The following is a 7,255-nucleotide window of genomic DNA, read 5'->3' as shown; positions in this document are numbered from 1 at the left end:
TTCTACTCTGTCAAAGGCCTTCTCTGCGTCTAAAGCAACTGCTACTGTTGGAGCTTTATTTCCTTCTACTACATGAATTAAGTTAATAAATTTACAAATATTGTCTGTTGTTCGTCTTTTTTTAATAAATCCAGTTTGGTCTAGATTTACTATTTTTGGTACATAGTCGGCTAATCTGTTTGCTAATAGTTTAGCTATTATCTTATAATCTGTGTTAAGTAAAGATATTGGTCTATATGACGCTGGTGTGAGTGGATCTTTCCCTTGCTTTAGTATTACTGTAATTATTGCTGTTTTACATGAATCTGGTAAGCTTTGTGTTTTATCAATCTGGTTGATTACTTCCAGGAGGGGAGGAATTAATAAATCTTTAAATGTTTTATAGAATTCTATTGGGAATCCATCCTCTCCTGGTGTTTTATTATTTGGTAGTTTTTTTATTATCTCTTGTATTTCTACTATTTCAAATGGTTCTGTTAATTTATTTTGTTCCTCTGTAATTTTGGTAGTTCAATTTTAGTTAAAAATTCATCTATTTTGTCTTCTTTCCCTTCGTTTTCAGTTTGGTATAATTGTTCGTAGAATTCTCTGAAGTTTTCATTAATCTCCGTTGGATTATATGTGATTAGTTTGTCTTTTTTCCTTGATGCCAATACCATTCTCTTAGTTTGTTCTGTCTTAAGCTGCCACGCTAGAATTTTGTGGGTTTTTTCTCCTAGTTCATAATATTTCTGTTTTGTCTTCATTATGTTCTTCTCCACCTTATATGTTTGCAGTGTTTCATTTTTTTTTATCTGCCAATTCTCTTCTTTTAGTTGTGTCTTCCTTCATTGCTAATTCTTTTTCTATATTTGCTATTTCCCTTTCCAACTGTTCTGTTTCCTGATTGTAGTCCTTCTTCATCTTGGTTACATAACTTATTATTTGCCCTCTGATGAACGCTTTCATTGAGTCCCATAGTATAAACTTATCTTTCACTGATTCCGTATTTATTTGAAAGTACATTTTAATTTGTCTTTCAATTAATTCTCTAAAATCCTGCCTTTTAAGTAGCATGGAGTTTAATCTCCATCTATACATTCTTGGAGGGATGTCCTCTAACTCTATTGTCAATATCAGGGGTGAGTGGTCCGATAATATTCTAGCTTTATATTCTGTTTTCCTAACTCTGTCTTGCATGCGAGCTGATAACAGGAATAGGTCTATTCTTGAGTATGTTTTATGTCTACCCGAATAATATGAATATTCCTTTTCCTTTGGGTGTTGTTTCCTCCATATATCCAAAAGTTGCATTTCTTGCATCAATTTAATTATAAATTTGGTTACTTTGTTCTTTCTGTTAATTTTTTTCCCAGTTTTATCCATGTTTGAATCCAAATTAAGGTTGAAATCCCCTCCTATTAGTATGTTCCCTTGCTATCTTCAAAAAAATATCTTGTATAAATTTTTGATCTTCTTCATTAGGTGAATATACATTGAGTAAATTCCAAAACTCCGAATATATCTGACATTTTATCATTACATATCTCCCTGCTGGATCTATTATTTCCTCTTCTATTTTAATTGGTACATTTTTACTGATTAATATAGCTACTCCTCTCGCTTTTGAATTATATGACGCTGCTGTTACATGTCCTATCCAATCTCTCTTTAATTTCTTGTGCTCCATTTCAGTTAAATGTGTTTCTTGCACGAATGCTATATCAATTTTTTCTTTTTTCAGTAAATTTAGCAGTTTCTTCCTTTTGATTTGGTTATGTTTTCCGTTAATATTTAAAGTCATATAGTTCAACGTAGCCATTTCATACTTTGTTTATCTTCCCTTTCCCTTTCCTCATCATCACCTTTCCTTCTTATCCATTTCTGCTTTCTTTTTTTGAACACTTTATAAGACAACATTTCTAAAACATCAAACATTTCCCTTATTCTCCTATCTAAAATTTATTTAACCCCACTATCCCCTCCCCTTCCTGAGTTGCCCTTTATCCCTTGTCGGACAACCACATCTTCCCTCTCCATTTGGATTTGCGAATTCACTCGCAAATGTCAACTGATTTCACAGTGACCGTAACTCCTCCCCGCCCAGCCCCCCCCCAAGAAAAGATTTTAATTTTCATATACAACAAAGGTCACTCTCTTAATTCCCTCCTTACTTCCTCTCTTCCCTTTCTTTCCCTTATTAATTCTTATCTATACTCTATATATTTTCTTTTAAATATACATACACTCATGTACACATATATATACATACACACATATATATGTATATATATATATATATATATATATATATATACCCATATACACACATACATATAGTTCGTGGTCATTTTTGCTCTCGTTACATGTCTTCATCTCTCTGTCTGTTTTGTAGTTGTTCTGCAAATTTTCGTGCTTCCTCCGGATCCGAGAATAGTCTGTTTTGCTGCCCTGGAATAACTATTTTAAGTACCGCTGGGTACTTTAGCATAAATTTATATCCTTTTTTCCATAGGATCGCTTTTGCTTTATTAAACTCCTTCCTCTTCTTCAGGAGTTCAAAACTTATATCTGGATAGAAAAATTTTTTTTGACCTTTGTATTCCAGTGGCTTTTTGTCTTCTCTTATTTTCTTCATTGCTTTCTCCAAAATATTTTCTCTTGTTGTATATCTTAGGAATTTTACTAAAATAGATCTTGGTTTTTGTTGTGGCTGTGGTTTCGGGGCTAATGTTCTATGTGCCCTTTCTATTTCCATTTCTTCCTGTAATTCTGGTCTTCCTAGGACCCTAGGGATTCAATCTTTTATAAATTCTCTCATATTCTTACCTTCTTCATCTTCCTTAAGGCCCACTATCTTTATATTATTTCTTCTATTATAATTTTCCATTATATCTATCTTCTGAGCTAACAGCTCTTGTGTCTCTTTAACTTTTTTATTAGATTCTTCTAATTTCTTTTTTAAGTCCTCTACTTCCATTTCTACGGCTGTTTCTCGTTCTTCCATCTTGTCCACTCTTTTTCCTATATCTGACATGACCATCTCTAATCTATTCATTTTTTCTTCTGTACTTTTTATTCTTCTTTTTATTTCACTAAATTCTTGTGTTTGCCATTCTTTTACTGATTCCATATATTCTTTAAAAAAAAATATCCATTGTCTTGCCCTTCCCTTCTTCTTCCATTTCTCTGTGTTCTTCCTCTTCTTCTTCCTCTGGGTTGGTCATCTGTTGTTTCTTTGATTTCTTTTTACTCTCTTCTTTCTTGTTCTCTTTATTTTCTATGTTCTCCTCTTGTTGTTGTGTTGTGGCTGTCATTCTCAGCTGTGGAGATCGACTCCTCAGCTGGTCCCCCCTCCCGTCAGTGTTTTTTTTTGTCTTGCGCATCGTGCATCCGCGACTCCTCACCCATGCGCGGTTGCGCACTTTTGCTTGGCTCCGTGAGCCATTTTTGTAGTCCCGAGCTCGGGACTTCGACTGACCTGAGGGAGCGGGCTTCTCTCTTCGCGGCGGGCCTCCTCGGACAGGTAAGGCCTTCACCTTCTTCTTCCGATGTCTTTTCTTCTTCTCTTCTTCCCGTTGCTTTCGACTTTTCTTTCTTCGTTGCCATTTTCTTCCCACCTTTACTTTCATTTTATTTTAATTTTTGTGTTTGTGCCTTTGCGTTTTCTCTGTTTTTTTTAAACTTTTCCGGAGAGGGCTGGAGTTCCCCGACCAGCCACTACTCAATCACGTGACTCCTCGGAGTTTAGAAGATTGAGAGGGGATCTCATAAAGACATATAAAATTCTGGCAGGACTGGACAGAATGGATGCGGAAGGGATGTTTCCAATGGTGGGGGAGTCCAGAACCCAGGGCCATGGTTCGAGGATAATAGGCAAACCATTTAGAACCGAGATGAGGAGGAATTTCCTTACTCAGAGGGTGGTGAATCTGTGGAATTCATTGCCACAGAGAGCAGTAGAGGCAGGTTCATTAAATATATTTAAGAGGGAATTAGATATATTTCTTTAGTATAAGGGTATTAAAGGTTATGGAGAGAAGGCAGGGACAGGGTACTGAACTTTTAAGATCAGCCATGATCTCATTGAATGGCAGTGCAGGCTCGAAGGGCCGAATGACCTACTCCTGCTCCTATCTTCTATCTTTCTATGTTTCTATGTCTTCCAGACTGTAGCATTAGCCCTTTCAACCTGCCCATTGCCCTGCAGGTTGTAGCTCATGATACAGCTGGTGGCAATCCCCTTTCGTAGTAGAGCTCGCCGCAGTTCAGCGCTCATGAATGCTGAGCCTCTATCGGTATGAATGTAATTGGGAAAACCAAAAATGCTGAAAATTCTGTCAAGTGACTAAATGACAGATGCTGACGAGACATCAGGGCAGGGTATCGCAAAGGGAAACCTTGAATATTCATCAATTACAGTGAGGAAATATACATTTTTTTTTGTTGGAAGTTAACGGCCCTTTAAAATCTAAGCTAATCCTCTCAAAAGGACGGGTTGCCTTGATGAGAGTGGGCTCTGGAGCTTTGAAGTATTGCGGTTTGCATTCTGTGCAAACAGGACAGCTTTTAGTCAGTTTCCTGACTTCTTCCAGAGAGTAAGGAAGGTTGTTTGCCCTTATGTATTGGAAGAACCTCGTGATTCCTGGGTGGCACAGTCTACTATGGCTCTCTTTTAGCCCCTCCAGCTGAGAACCAGCAGCAGCTCGTGACAATGCGTCAGAGGGATCATTTAACCTGCCCGGTCTGTACTGGATTTCATAATTATAAGTTGAGAGTTCTATTCGCCAGCGTGCCATCTTATTGTTATTGATTTTACTTTTGTGTTTAGTACTGAACATGTCTTTCTTTGGCTTGGCTTCGCGGACGAAGATTTATGGAGGGGTAAATGTCCACGTCAGCTGCAGGCTCGTTTGTGGCTGACAAGTCCGATGCGGGACAGGCAGACACGGTTGCAGCGGTTGCAGGGGAAAATTTGTTGGTTGGGGTTGGGTGTTGGGTTTTTCCTCCTTTGTCTTTGAACATGTAGGTTACAGATTTATGATCAGTGACAAGAGTAAATTTTCTGCCAGCTATTAAGTGTCTCCAGTAGCGAACAGCTTCAATAATAGCCTGGGCTTCTTTTTCAATGGCAGGATGTTTAAGTTCAGGTCCACTTAACATGCGGGAGAAGAATGCCACAGGACTTCCCTTTTGATTAAGGATTCCTGCCAAGGCACAATCTGAGACATCGGTTTCCACTTGGAATGGGACATCCTCATTAATGGACGAGAGTGCAGCTTTGGCAATATCAGCTTTAATTCTCTCGAAAGTCTTCAAGGCCACTGGAGAGAGAGGAAAAGATTTAGTGTCAAACAGAGGGCGTGCCTTCGTGGCGTAGTCCCGAACCCATTTGCAGTAGTAGGAAAAGAATCCCGTACACCTTTTAAGGGCTTTTGCTGAGTTTGGGGAGGTATCTTCTTAAGACAGGCAGCTTGGCAGACATTGACCACACAAATGGAAGGGCAGTACCAAGGAAGGTCATACATTTATGGGGAGCAGTATTGAAGGAGTAGTGCAATAGAAAGGGTCATGTTATAAAGGAGCTCTTCAGGGGTCCATGAAGCAGCAGAGATAGGAGGATGTGGGTCCTGAGGCTCCCCAGAAAAATCGAATTTAATGCCATTAAAAGCACCCAGAATCACCTCTAAATGAGCTGAATAGCTATGATATGAGCAAAAACACAAGCAAACAAACAAAGTAATTTACTCAGAACCACAGCTGATATAATAACATCTGCATTGTTAACTTGAAAGAAGGCTGTGAGGGAAATGATCCCGTAGAATTCTTCACTGACTGGATCCTATACATTATGGGATGAGAACACTTTAATGAACCGATAATAATTGAACAGGCACATCAAGTTTTTGTGTCCAACACAAAGACACATCCTGAAAGTGTCATGATGAGGAAAAAAATCTTGCGTGTCACCATGCAGTGTGGTTGAGAGAGGAGAAGGGCCCCATTACATACAACAACAGGCCAAACCTATATTTCCCCGACCTAAGTACAAGTTTAATGAAGCATAGGAGGGAGTTCGATCAAACCAAGAAGGAATTCTGATCACTACAGCTTGGTGGGGGGGGGGGGGGGGGGGGGGGTGTGGGGGAGGAGTTAAAATTACCTGATTTTAAGAAATACAATCTTGCACCTCAGTCAAGGTTCCTCACATCCTTCTTTGAGGAAGGGGAACCACCTACTTGGTGGCAAATGGGATTGCATTCAATGAGGGAGAGGACGCAAACGATTTCATATATATAAATGGGATGTCAAATTAACAGCAAAAAGAAAACAGGTAACCCCATACTGAAACATCTGATTAAAATTTGGCATGGGATCAATGAGTGTATTGGAGAAATGGCCAAAGGCACCACTGACTCATAATGAATTGATGCCCATGAACTCGGACAATTAAATTCTGGAGATCTGGCATCAGCAGGGGATCCGATATATTGAGGACTGCTATGAAAGGAGACATCTTATGTCCTTCAAGCAGCTAAAAGGAAAATACAATTTGTCATATTGTATGACTGTTTCCTCCAGTTAAGATCATTTCTAAGGGATAGGTGTGGCCCTGAGGGAATGCTTTAACTGGGAAATGCATCCAAGTTTATTTCAAGAATGTACTCTGTACTCCAAGGTGAAAGCCCCAAGCAAGGACTACACAGATCAAGAGACAGATGGGAGTCAGACTTGGGCATCACAATTGATGATAGATGCTGGTCAGATTGGTGCAGAGACAATGTGACAACAGTGTTTAACTTTAGATGCAGACTGGTTCAATACAACTTTCTACACCAGCTTTACCTCACATCGCAAAAGATTAACAAGGCAAAACTAAAGGTTCCAGAGACATGTTTCAGGTGTGGAATGGAGCTGGGAACATTTGTTCACACAACCTGATCCTGTGCAAAGGTGAGTCCATTTTGGCAGGATTTGGCTAATATACTAACCTTTCTGCTGGACCCAATGCTGTATCTACTGGGGAACCTCATGGGCAGAAGCTACAAATTAGCCAAATTCCAAATTCAGTTCAGATTAATTGCTTTTCCTTAGCAAAAAAATTTTATAGCAATAACCTGGATGCCTGATCCCCTCTTCTTATCAGTAGGTCGTCTACAGAGATGCACAGCTGTATTCCCATGGAAAAAAAATCATGTATAATCTTAGAAACCAACATAGCACCTTTGGTAAACTATATCAACCATATCTGACGTACACGAGAGCACAACTGTAG

This window comes from Narcine bancroftii, chromosome 1 (genome assembly GCF_036971445.1).
Source record: "Narcine bancroftii isolate sNarBan1 chromosome 1, sNarBan1.hap1, whole genome shotgun sequence".
NCBI lineage: Eukaryota > Metazoa > Chordata > Chondrichthyes > Torpediniformes > Narcinidae > Narcine > Narcine bancroftii.
The sequence above is the reverse complement of the archived record's forward strand: the minus strand, read 5'-3'. Positions refer to the sequence as shown.